This window comes from Lolium rigidum, chromosome 7 (genome assembly GCF_022539505.1).
Source record: "Lolium rigidum isolate FL_2022 chromosome 7, APGP_CSIRO_Lrig_0.1, whole genome shotgun sequence".
NCBI lineage: Eukaryota > Viridiplantae > Streptophyta > Magnoliopsida > Poales > Poaceae > Lolium > Lolium rigidum.
The window spans coordinates 354,773,813-354,788,070 of NC_061514.1; the positions used below are offsets into that span (position 1 = coordinate 354,773,813).

The following is a 14,258-nucleotide window of genomic DNA, read 5'->3' on the forward strand; positions in this document are numbered from 1 at the left end:
CCTACTAGCTACTGTTGTACTTTATACCTGCTTGAACATGCATGTATGTTAGCTGGGTGGACTTCATATTCATAATTCTGTGAAACGGAACATGCTCTGTTTTTTTTAACTAATAATATTTTGCTAAAGTACTGAACTTGTTAACACTGAGCTAATCTATTGCCCTCTTTCAGAGACGGAGTAAAAGCAAATAGGCGGTTTGGCTGGGAGCTGTGAACTCGATGCAGAGCAAGCGGTTAAACACTTGAACCTAAACACCATGATGATTATGTTGACGATTCCTTGCTGGTCATGTACGAGGAGCACCGATCAATTGCTCGAAGGTGATCGAGCGGATAGTTTTCCAATAGAGCAAACTGATGTGATCTTCCGGATTATCTCCGAAAACAAAGTTACTTCTTGGATCAGAAATCATGCTAATAGTTATGCCTTTGTACTAAATTTTGTGACGCCACTTCTCAAGTACCCATTCAATTTTACTGGTTCCTTACATATTAAGTGTAATAATAAAAAAAAAGACATGAAAAATCATTCACGGTCCATTTGCTAGCTCCCAGATCAAGGACATGAATGAATAAGCTCAAGTCATTCAGTATAACCCAAACCGGAGTTTTTTCTCGATGAAACAAACATCGCACGATTTATTACAAACCATTCAGCAAAACATAGCATAGCATGACAAATTTGTCTAGCAGTGGTAAAATAAGATGAAACATGCAAAAATTAGTTGAATATGCTCCAGGCCACACGACGATGACCACCTATTGTAGCAGTCCGTCTACATCTCGCTCTCTAGTACCTAACCAACACACTGCAACATCAGTTGAAGAAACAAGAAAAACATGGAGAATTGATCGGATCCAGCAGCTATGATTTCCATTGCTACAAGATCGAGCAGCCACGGCTCCATTGCAAGTTTGCAGTAACTAGCACAAACTTGGCCTTACAAACCAAAAACTAGCTAACACATTGAAGTGCAGCCCAAAAGAACCTTGAACAAAACCACTTATTAATCATTCACTCCTAGTCTTCCAATTAAAATAAGCGTGAGGCAATCAAATTTGTGCAAGCACCAAACAAACAAATGGAGAACAAGATTATGCACCTCATATGAAAATAAATGTTGCAATCAACTCAAGCGCGACCAAGGAGGTACCTATGTATGCATCATCGAGGTCACCGCGGTGGGCCTTGGTGACAAGCAGCTTGACACTACCTGAATACAGCAAGATGGTTGAAATGAAGAACACGAGTTTACTTGTGCATTAAGTTCAAGCACAACTTATCATGTGAAATATACCAGATGCATTACTAGGGTTTGAGAGCTTACGATCTGTTGTCTACAAGAGAAGGGCCTTGGTGACAAGCAGCTTGACACTACCTGAATACAGCAAGACGGGTGAAATGAAAAATACGTCTTTAATTGTGCATGAAGTTCAAGCACAACTTATCATGTGACATATACCGGATGCAGTACTAGGGTCTGAGAGCTTACATCTGTTATCTACAAGAGAAGGGTTACAACAGTCATTTGATATCAAGAGTTGTTGGGATCATTGCCATACACGAGACGATTAACTGGGAGGAAATGAAGGCAGACTCTGTCACAAGCCAAATCCCTGGCAACCAAACAAAAAAAAGATCAAATTTGTGAAAGACGCAACATCCTTAAACTTTATTTTGTTCTAACCAGTAAGCTGTGATTAGAAATGCAGGTGCTCATGAAGATAAAATTCCTAGTGGCCTCACGTGTAACAAAATAAATTACTAGGATGGTTTAGTGCATATCACAACAAGCACATTTTAATTGCAAACAAGCATACATATTAACTAAACGAAAATAAGGTTGATCAACAGACTTTAGGATCTGATGTGCTCACATTACATGAGCTCAATATATGATGCTACTGGTTAGTTGCAGACCTTGGATCAATCTATACAAAGTTATTGCAGCCATGCAGTATAAAACAAAAATGTCCTCATTAACCTACAAACAACAGCTACAAGTATCAAACAGTAAGAGACAGTAACATCCGGGAAGATCAATCTTTTTGACACTCTCAGGATTATCAATCCCATTTTGGTGAAGCACAATGTTATATCAAATACACTAGTCTGTGAGCAAGGAAGAAAAGCATAAGTTTGAATCATGCACCAACTAAGCCATTTAGTCATTTAGCTAGCAACAACCTTATATGATAGATCAACGTAATTCTCAGAGCGTCAGAGATTATACTAGGTACTAGTACTTTGACATCAAGGCCGGATGATTAGCATCACTAAAACCTTTCACTGCTATGCTAGCACATTCTTAATTTAAGGATCAAGCACACACACATGGAGAGAGTGCCATGCTTTGAACAAAATTAGTGTCCCCCCATTCTCTACTCTCCTAGTACTGGCACACACATGCAGCGACTGTCATGATCTACTACGCATAAAAACTTAACGAAGAAGATCAACGTGGGTTCATCCTACCCAAATTGCCTCTCCCCTCCAAGACTTCCAAATGGGGATAGAGAAAGAACACGAGAGGCGTCTCACCGGCCAAGTTCCTGGCAAAGACAGGCCCGAAGTTCTCTGCGGCCTGCTGCAGCAGAGCAGCCTAGTTGAGGAGGACGTGGTGTCATCGCAGTCTATATCCCCGCAATAAATCACGTATAGGAGACAAGAAGAAACTAATCCCAAGACATATAAGAAGGCCTCCTGGAGCGCCACCTCCAGCCCCACTTCCTCAACATCTGCAAATACAATGTGCACGCTTAGTGACAGAAATCTCACGTGTTCACAAGAATGCCGGTGGAATACCAAGAAACAAGGAATTCATAACAAGAACAAGAAAACAACTTTATTAGCTATTTAGAAGTCAACAAATATTGGCAATGAAAGGGTAAACCAAACATAGCAACACCAATGGGTATGCAGTGAAGAAATAATGCATCAAAGCCTCCAGATCTCTCTTCCTACTCTTCATCTAAAATCTAAAATCAAAATAGACCACTATTTAATTCCTCGCTAGGTACATTCAACACAAGAGCACTACAGCATACAAGTACAGCGACATGAAAGTATATACCTCCAGATTCTTCATCAGAGTCACCGTCAGCCAACTGGAAGAGCTTGTACTCAGAGAAGACAATGGTGGATGTCTTGGATATGTGTGGGAGCTCAAACTCCTGCTCGACGACCAGGTCGAACTCGAACTGGATCTGAGGGAACTCGAATGTCGACAGGGTCCTGATGGACAACTCTAGTCATCCACCTTCACAAAAACATGGTCATCTTGTCATCCTTGGCCTAGACAACAGCGCCCTACAGAGAGAAACAAAGCATCTGAATGAGTAGATATCATAAGGCACAATTGAAATACATGCACATAGCTTGTTTGAAGAGCAAGGTATGGGCATATAGTTAAGCTAACCTAAGAAAGATAAAAGCATTGGTCATCTTCAGGTGATACCTTTACCGACTGTCCATGATTAACCGCAAGGCATGCAAAAGTTAAATAGGAGGCTCAATTACATGTACAGATTTAAGCTTTTTTCCAAAGCAAATATATAACAAACAGTACATATCGATATCGATTATATTTGACAGGACAGAATTTCATGGAAAATATATGGATGGGCAATGTACATACAGAGCAAATTTATCGAAAATAAGCTGAAGATAAGCTAGATCAGTACATGGGTTTCTAAATCTGAAGGTAAGTTACAGCAGCACGTGGGCTTGGCTAAATACTACAGGTGTGTTTGGTTGATGCCCACACTAGCCCTACCAAATATTTGGCAAGAGTTGGCTGCCAAATTTTTGGTCAAGGAATCCTTGGCCCACGTTTTGCCAACTTTTTGGCAAGAATCTGTGAGGGGGAGAGATGGGCATGCATTGGCAGCCAAAATTTTGGGTACAAACCAAACAATAACTACAACTCTATGGGCAACCAATTTTTTGGCGGGGCAACTTGGGGAACCAATCCAAACACACCCTCACTACTAGCCTCTTTGCATGACGGCTGCCATTGCTCTCCTATCGTCTGGTACATATGTGAGTTTGTTAATTATCAGTAAACAGAAGTAACTAGATGCTATAGGTAACGTAATACAATTGCTCTCTGACATCATAATTCATATGTGAGTTTGTTAATTACAACTTAACAGAACTTCTGCTGCCATCGCTTTCTTGCGGCCATACTAAAATGTTCAAAAAAGGTACATAAGATATATCAAATCATCTGTATACACTAATCACAGACATATATAGTAACAGCAACAACAACAATCATCAGCATCAACCTTAAACCTTGGCACCATGATAATAGGTTCGTTATAATGATCAATAAGAAATCTGATACCAAAGGGACAATAACTTAATTGTGTCATGAGTTGATTTAAAAATAAAGTACTAGCAGGGGCAAGGGAAATAATATTGTCTCAGAAGGTAGCACCTTCATTCATGCCTCTTTCATGTGTTTCATCAACAAATAAAATAAACCTTTCATTATTTAGTGACTTAACAACGCCTCAGTAAGATACAAAATGTGTAAAAGGTAAACATGTATGTTCAAAACAACACCTTGATTCTCTACTTGTAATTGATTGAAATATAAGAGCAGATTGGTATACACCAATTATTGCAAACCGCTGAAATGGAAACCAATTTATAGGTTCAAGGAATGTTCCATTCTTCTGTTGCTCGTTCCAACACTCAACCTAAAGAAAAAACACAAACATATACTCACGTCAGAAAGACCGTGTTGTAAGAATGAGTAGGTTTGGCAGTAACCAAAAGCGATATAAATAAAGCTTGAGATCCACTAATAGAACATTTTAAATAGCGTATGCATGCCCAAATGCCAATGACACGTGAAGTCTTCATATAAAATAGTTATTTATTGCAATAAACTAATATTTAATTGGTAACCATCTGAGTAAAATTACCATGAGCCATTGAAGAAGACACCTTTTTATTCTCAAATGTCAAATACAAAGGTTTCTGCAAATCTCGTTCAGACTACAAATTTAACATGTCACACTCAATTAACCCACCCCATCAAGTGAACCAAGGTCAAGAATTTGCTTTACTACCCAGCAATTCTGGCCATAATAAATATGTACGGCTAAAGAACAACATGAGTTGGCTTCAAACAAAAAAGTTTGGGGTTACAAAAAAATAAACACTATCACTTTATAAACAAACTTTCTTAAGCTCCATAAGCCCTAGAAATGCCCCTCTCATCATCGCAAGAAGAACTGACTACAACAATGAAAAAATAAGTCAATAATATTGATTACATACCCATAAGTAGGAACAAAAGTGCCTTTAAATCGAACCCCCCAAAGTGTACACTGCAGCCTTCAGCCTTGACATGCTCAGAACTTCCTTTGAACCGTGCTGCAAATAAATGCAGAAATCAAGTGAGAAATTACCCAGGCAATGGACACCACAGGAATCATGAATGGAGTTGAAAGTAAACATATAATGTATACCCATCTTCTTCACACAACTATTTGAACCATATTAAACAATACAAACAAGGATATGCAACCACGCTGATTATAAATAACCCAACACACCAGTTTTTATTGAAAATCGATTACTAAAGTTTACTACACATGGAACTTCTGTCTGAAAGTTACTGATGTATTCAGCAAAAACAGAGAGAGCTTAAGTTACTAAACAAGGGAAGTACAAAAGCATACAACTATTCAAGTGCAAATCTGAGAGGCAAAGCAAGAATAAATACCAACCAATCAGAAAACAATGTTTAACAACGCTATGTTATTACTCCTGGAAGATGAGCAATGGAAATAATTGGCCCAATATGTGTTAATTTTATTACAAAAAGAAAATTAAGTGCAACCTAATTCATATCGACCAATACAAGCAAAAAATACATTATCTCTTAACGACAGCATGACTCCTGAAGTATGCACAAGATTGAAGTTTGGAGTTTTTACTAAAAGCTCGGCCCTTTTCATGGCCGCAACTCAGCCAAAAGAAAAAGATTCCAAGAGGATTAGGCCGAGCAGCCAAATTCGGAAAGTTCCCGAGATTCCGCCCAGTGTAGTAACGTCTCAGACGGTCAGACCCAGTGTTAAATACAAACTTACATTGGATATAAGCCATAGAGAAGTTTAAGTGGAAGGGAAGGTAAAACAAGCAAACTTACATTGGATATAAGCCTTGGTCGAAACCACATCCTCCATTGCATATGTACTCTGATCCATACACAGTGGCTAACCTGCGGCATTTTGAGCATGACTGGAACCATCACCGCTGATCAGGCACAAGACTTGCACTCATCATAGTACAAAGGAAACCTGTGGTATGTGTAGAATTTTAAATTGTCATCTTTCATCATGAATAGACAACACATGGAAGAATAAGCTTAGGCATTTAAATCACTTGCACTCTTGCAAGTCCATAAAAGAGGTCTACCTCTGTCTTTATGGGATGCTTGATTCTTTTTCGGATGCTTAGTAACTACGATTATGAACCAAATCACAAATTCGCCAAAAGTGTACGCACACGACTAAACTAAGAGCCGAATAGCATTACCTAGATTGATTTCCAAAAGGATGCTATACATTTTTTTTTTTAAAAGAGGATGACTAAATAGAATAAAAGAGACAGAGTGTGAAACATACATTAAAAACCGTGGAGCTATAAAATACAACTGCGAAGAAGCTATACAGACTCTGGAATGATACACAAGTAAATACTTCTGTGCAAGTAAGATGATAAAACAGGAGCACTAAAAAAGATTGCCATAGGCCATAGAATCCCTGCAGGTGAACACCAGCCAACCTCAAAGCAAATGACATGATGTCTAAACTAATATGTTCCTATGTTTCCCATGGGGCAAGGTCTCTAAGATGAGCAACTGTCTTGTGCGGAAGGCAACCCCTGTTGCGAGCGGCGGCAAAGTTTTCAGCGCACGTACAAATCCACTGAGTTTTTGTGAAGTCACCACCCAGTATCCATAAAGAGGTAAACCATTAATCAAAAGCAAACACAAAGCATAAAAAAGATTGTCATCAAATATCCCAATTTAACTAAGTAACACGGAAGATAAAGCATGTTTCATGTGTACATCATCTTTACTTACAACTTACAACCAAATCCTTGATATCATATGCTGGTTACCACATTTCTAAAGTTCGAGTAAAGAAAACAGAATGTTTTAAAAAGCTGGATTATTTTGTACCAAAACAGAAGACAAAAAACAAAATAAAATGAAGGGTGGAACCATGACATAGTTTACTCTGACAAGAGCAAACCACATACTCAAACAGTTGGTCATTAATAAAGAAAAGTTGCAGAACACAAGTAAAGTTGACCAGTGAACATTTAGTCTGCATTTGTCATAAGGTTGCTTACTGATATCATATGATTTGTTCGAGCAAAATGATTATAATGGTCAATACATTTTTTATTGTCAAGATGAGCTCATATACTAACGCAAACTCAGAGTTCCGAGTTACAAGATGAATCTTAAATGCAACCAAAGGTAGAGGGATGAGTTATCCAGCTATAACGGAAACCTAATAAACTGACTGTTCATAAGAATGTCATTGTAATATAGATATTTAGTATAGCGAGTTAGAAACAGAAAGGCAAATCCAACCAGAAATCACCAAAGAATTGATAACAGATGCTTCAGAGCAACTTTGTTAACTTGTTCACGCACAAGAGCAAGGGAAAATATGATAGACCTTCACCTAGTAATATGCTTTGTTAAATGATTCGGCACTTCTTATGTCAGAGACGGCAACTGCAGCAGCAACTCTCCTGTACTACAGAGGTGCTAATGCAGCACACCTGAAAAATTACCCAATATTCATGACTTCTCATGTGGTAGAAAAGCATTTTAAATGTTTGCATACAACAGAAATCAGGTAAAAGGGAAATGTATGTGAAAGCACAAGATGGGACAGATTTAACCAGAGATTCTAGTATGCACCAATGCTATGACAGAAATTATGCCAATATTTGTAACAAATGATGCACCAACAGTTAGCTAAATCGAGTGCAACTAAATAAGTTCAACGACATAATACATGTAAAATGGGAGAAGGAAACAGAACCAGCGCTGCGGCCACCAACATCGTCCGCACACACATCATTTGCAAATATACATATTTTGGATAGTTGCATAAGAAAACCTATAAACCTCTGAACCATGAATTAAATGGTTTAATCTTTAAACACATGTAGAACCATTTTTCAACCACTGGAACCCAGCAACAAGGAGATACATTGATACCCGAGGAAAGTTCATAAAACTATCTTTGGCACGAAACAACTTTTGATATTTACATCTAAAAATTGTGCAGTTATATTGCCAATGGATATTGTTGTTATTTTCTCAAATACATCTAACAGTTTGAGTCACCAATTTTTAATCATGAAAACCATTTGCACCGCAAGTGTAACCCACCATTCTGTTCTTACCACACCACAAGCAAGTTGATGCCTGATGATGCATTGCTTCTCCCAAGTAGGTCGCGCTCAAGACTCAGCCTTGAACCAGCATCGTTGTCTCTCTTGGGCAAGTTCCAGTCTTGCCCCGGACGGCGGCACGGACTCGGAAGCCGAGCTACCTGCAAATGCAAGTTTTCCATCAACACTGCAATAGCATGAATTTGTATCAAGAAGAGTACAAGAGCAGATAAGCTTACGGTCCGGGAGCCAACCCTCCGGGTCTCGCTGTTTCACCAGCGCAACGTAGACATGGAAGTTGTGAGCATAGAGGAGCGTCGTGGCACCTAGGGCAGCAGGGGGGTGTAAGGCCTCATTAACAGCAGCCCAGCATCCTAATGTAACTGGGAACAACTTTGCTTACTTCTTCAAGATGTTTAATAGCAGCTCAACATCCTTGTTCAGAACTAACAAGCTGGTTCTCCCACTCAACTACGAATAACCTAAGAGCGAAAAGGAGAATAGAAATGAGCATTCAGAACGGAATATAGCTTAATGTAAGTCAGTTAGGGAGCAAGAGTATTTTCAAGGATTCGAGTGGGCTCCCTGATGAACGAGAAGCACTCTAACAAGCAAACATTCCAAGCAAGTACTTAAGTCTGTAGGATACAAACCAAAAGGAAAATATACTTAATGAACAGAGGCATTCCTGGGCGTGCACCTAGCTAGCAGACAGCAGACAGCAGACCACGAGTGATATGACATGTTATTATGGAGGATTTAATTCATTTGCAAAACAAGCATAAGAAGACTCTTCCATGACGAGAATAAATAGTCAATAGAAATAATTATGGAGAAGGCAACAGATAGGACACGCAAACTGAAGGATAATTGAGAGTAAGATGTAAATAACTGGGAGAAAATGTAAACTAACACAGGTTATGATTATCGGCAAAATTTCTATGGATGTCAAGTGTCAACCAAATCTGTTCAGGTTATGCGTGAAGTGAGGAAGATTTTTAGAGTAGTATCTGAGTGAAATCTACGGCCAGTGACCATTCCAAATCGCACTGCCATAAGCAATAAATGATCAGATTTTCGGAGTAGCTTTGCTTGCACATGCCTAACCAGAAAATAATGATAAGTTCGTTCTTCAGCACGTATTTAAATTCTCTTGTGCAGTTTGTGCTGTTCACTAAGCTGCTAAACTGATGTAGGCGTTACCCAAATAGATAGACCATGTTCTCCCTGTGTTCTTGCTGAACGATTTTGCAAAGAGATACATGATGACAATCTGAAGAGAGCAACAAACTGAATTATGACAAGGAAGCAAGAACGACCTTTTGCGGAGCGATTTCATGGTCGGGCTACTATAATTCCAAAACCGAATTGAAGACCATAAATACATACTATAAAAAAAGCAGAATTCGAAACTCGTTCCAGAGGATGCAGCAGAATCACCTTGAGTTCACGTCCTCCCCTTGTGCGAGGACGAGATGGGGCTGGACGAGACCGGGCGTGGAGATGCCGCGCGAGAGTGGGCGTGGTCGTCCTCGACGCCGGCCGGCAAGCCGGGCGCTGGGGTTCACGCGGGAGCAGCATCTCGTGTGAAGAGCAGTGGTCGTCGGCCGCCTATGGGAAAGGCCGGCATTCGGTCGACCTTTCCTGGCCAGCGACCCGTTGAGGGAGGAGGGGGCAGCGGAGGCGGAGGGGCTTTGCCGGCGGCGAGATGGAGAGTGGTCGCGCGAGGAGTGAGGGGGATCACGGGAATGGGATGACGGCTAGGGTTGGTTTCTATTTCTATTTGTGTCATCGGATCCGATCAGTCGAACGTGGACGGCTGAGATCATGTTTCGCTCTGTGATCCGCGGGCTCTAATCACGCCATCTGATTATTGGCTGGAGCTTTTTTCCTTTCAGATTCTTACTCTTAATTAGGACTAATCTCTTTTCGAGTACACGACTCGCCAGCATAATAACTAATTAAGGGGAGAGATTTTGTGCATTAACAACGGGGAGCTAAACCGATCCGTGGGCTTTCTATATACCCCTTTATCTCCGGTGACAATGACTACTCCTTCAAACCTGACATCCGTTCTATTCATCTATTGATGGAATCCTACCATTTGAACATAATAAATTACGGAGTACTACAAAATGTACCTATATATATGAAACATGCAAAAACTTGCATGTATGCAACCTGGTTTGTTGATCTTTCCTCAAAAAAAATACACATCTCCTGGAGTACTTCTAAAGCTATAATTAAGATGTACGAATCTTCATGTGATATCTAATATCACTCGAAAATGCAAAATAATGCATATTTGTCCTCCTACAAATTAATTAACATGTAGAACCCGCGGGTCGTTCTTGTTCCGGTTTTTTTCCTTTCATTTCTGTTGGATTTCATATCTACCCTACCCCAACTTGCTTCAAAAAAAGGCTTTGTAGAACCCCGATCTCCTTGTCATGCATGGGATCAGTTTCATGGATATTGCATCCCTACCTCTCCGTCCATGATTATGTGCACCACGGGAGAGGACGGCGAGCAGCTTGAGAGGTCGAACTCGATTGGGTAGGTTGTGTCAGTACTGATGTGGAAGTGAAAACTGTTGTAAGAAAACGCCGACAGGGCCTCGTTCACATGTTCCGTATTATATGAGTTATATACGAGTGTGAGTCTGAGTAGCTCTGTAAGTTGCTACAATCAACTCTTGCATGAAGTACTACTACTAGCTACTATTTAGCTAGTTAGCTTTGTATGTGCACAAAAGCGGGCTTTCAACCTTTTTTTCTAGTTGGCAATTTTACCATCCGAGTTAATTCAAATAATATTTTACCATCCTTTACCTTTGCAACTATTTTCCCATTATTAGATACTAATTAGAAAGTCGGCAGCAGTCACTACATCCAGTATTTATTTGTAGTAAAATAGAAGCGAATAAAGGTGGTCAATATATTCATGCATGCAATGTGGCCGAATGAAAATACTAGATAATAGGGTGATGTCACGTTGATGTCATCACATTACTAGATATATACATCGCTATAATTATTCTCTTACTCCTACTACTTAATTAGCTAGGTTATTCCAATCACGAGTCACAACGACATGTGTGTATGCAAAGCCGCAGTTGTTGCATGCTGCATCGAGCTCCTCTTTATTGCTCATGAAAAAACTAATCAGCTAGATCAAATAGCTATAAATTGTTGTGATTTGAGTTTTTTTCCTAGCAAGGGAGTTAATATTTCTTTCTAAGTCTTGAAGGGGAAATAAGTTAAATAATATTAGTTCCTCGCCTATTATTTCAGCCACCTCGATCGAGCGCATCATCGAGAACCCAATTCCTACTTCTTCCGCGTGAAGTTCTACCCAACTTGTGGCGTCACCTTTGTTGCTTCTCTTGGTCTACTAACCAGGTACTATTACTTATGGTGATCCACGAGACACCTTAAAAAATATGACGGACCTGTGATATACTCTTTTAGGTGAATGTGAACAGGAAGACAATACAATACCTACATTACATACTCCTCAATGAGAGAATGGTTTCACATTTTTCATTATTTTTCTTCTATACCCATCAAAAGTGGTGATTTCATGTGATTTTTTTATCTTTGCACCACCCTTATATACCCATATTAGTACCCCATGCAAAAGTGGAAGATTTCCTACCATTTCGCATGTTCTTTGAGGAGAAACCTTATTTGGCGTCTCACAACGTCTACCGCTTGATTTTTTGTCTAACGTTGTGATTCTTGTGTGATTTTTTATTTACACCACCCTTATGTACCCCCATATTAGGATCCTACGCAAGAGGAGGAAGATTTTTGACCCTTCCTCGTATCAATTACATAAAACCCCTATTTTGTGGGCCCCATGACGTCTACCCCAAGCTTACAACATAAAAGTTGATTATATTTGGTTTATATCTTCACACCATCCTTATATACCCATATCAGGACACCATGCAAGAGGGGGAAGATTTTATACCCTTGCTTATGTTGTTTCATGGAAATATTCATTCAGTGTGTCTTGTTACGTCTACCCCTATCTTTTCATTGAAAGTGGTGATTCCATGTGATTTTAGGACCCCCCCCCCCCCACCTCAAGAGGAGGAAGATTTTCGACCGTTCCTAGCTCCATTTTATGGGCCCCACAATGTCTACTCCTAGCTTTCAGTCGAAAGTGGTGATCCAATATTATTCTTGCCTACACAACACCCTTATATACCCATATTATGACCCAATGGAAGAGGGGTAATATTTCTAACCTTTTTCTCGCGCCGTTTAAAGAGAACCCTATTACACCGCCCTCATATACTCATATTAGAACCCAATGCAAGAGGGGAAATATTTTCAACCCTATCCTGCGCTATTTCAAAGAATCTCTACACCCTAGGTCCCGCGACCCTTTCTCGCGCCATTCCATCTTATTTTTCTCTTTACACCACCCTTATATACCCCTACTATCGGATCAAGGAATATAGAACATATTAAATGATGCCAAAATGTCTTATATTTAGAAACAAAGATTGTATATATGTACTGCTATTACTCAACTTTTTATCTACACTTGTTTGGATTGGTTCCCCAAGTTGCCCCGCTAAAAAATTGGTTGCCCATAGAGTTGTAGTTATTGTTTGGTTTGTACCCAAAATTTTGGCTGCCAATGCATGCCCATCTCCCCCCCTCACAGATTCTTGCCAAAAAGTTGGCAAAACGTGGGCCAAGGATTCCTTGACCAAAAATTTAGCAGCCAACTCTTGCCAAATATTTGGTAGGGCTAGTGTGGGCATCAACCAAACACACCTGATGATGTACATAGTCTGCCAAAACAACATTGGATCCAATCATCTAAACTTCCTACCTCCAAGTAAATAATGGTCATGCCTAGTTAGCTTCATTTCCTATCCATCCCTCGATTCACCCCACCTTCGCTGATGCCGAGGAGGCTGTCCAAGGGTGGGAGTCTCCACCATGGGAAACTAGGTTGTGATGGGCTCATCATCGCTTTCTCCGACAAGTCCAGCTCCGACTCCTAGCTAGTATGCATGGCGTTCGGAAGCATAGAATCTATGGGTAATGGCAGCATATTGGTAGCGGAGGTCGGGTTGCATCGGACTATAACACAAATATTGCTGCTACTACGTGCAAAGCTAGTGAGGTGGAGTTTTTTTTCTCTCTTGATACTGCCATGGATGAGCTATGTTGGGCTGCATGAAGTGTACTACGTTTCGATAATATTTTTTAGTACAATATAGAATGTACGTGTTGAATACAAAGGATGAGCAAATTCGCTAGAAAAAAATAGAAATCATGGGCAGAAGCCCACGTGGGCCGCTGCTCATAGCCAAATTCGATCCAGATGGACGGTACTCGTCATTTCTGCTCTGCCGTCCCGGCTTCTTCCACTCCCGACGAGAAGCATCACGGCGGCGCGCTCGAAATCACGGCGTCCCGGCCGGCTTGCTCGCCGACGCGCGGAGCTCCGTCGAGCTCGCCGGACCGAGTCGCGCACGTTGCCGCGGATCTTGGAAGGGCGTTGCATGCCGGCGATGGCGCGCCGGCCACCTGGACGAAGCGACGGGGACGCGCGTCACGAAGGGAAGAACCGTCCATCTGACGCAGGCAGGAGGATATGGCCAAGTTCCTGGCGCCGGTGGACGCGAGATCCGGCGCCCTTCTTTCCATGAGCCGGCTCCGCAAAGCAGCTCGCCGAGTAAAGGCTGTTCCTGCATCTGGTGAGACTTGTCATCTCTTTTCGTCAGAGTGTGGTTCAGTCGAGACTGCAGTTCTTTTCATATACAGAACCACGCTTGTGTGTAAAATGTT

At 40.7% G+C, this 14,258-nt stretch overlaps 1 long non-coding RNA gene across 1 annotated transcript; it reads right to left on the reverse strand.

Annotated features, from left to right (window-relative positions):
• Positions 1-1,170: 1,170 nt before the first annotated feature.
• LOC124676441 lies at positions 1,171-9,432 on the reverse strand. The gene is made up of 8 exons (XR_006993631.1): positions 8,846-9,432; positions 8,697-8,768; positions 8,455-8,603; positions 7,722-7,821; positions 6,170-6,320; positions 1,496-1,619; positions 1,331-1,381; positions 1,171-1,216 (listed from the first exon to the last, which is right to left on the reverse strand). It is a non-coding gene; the product is annotated as an uncharacterized LOC124676441 (long non-coding RNA).
• Positions 9,433-14,258: the final 4,826 nt, after the last annotated feature.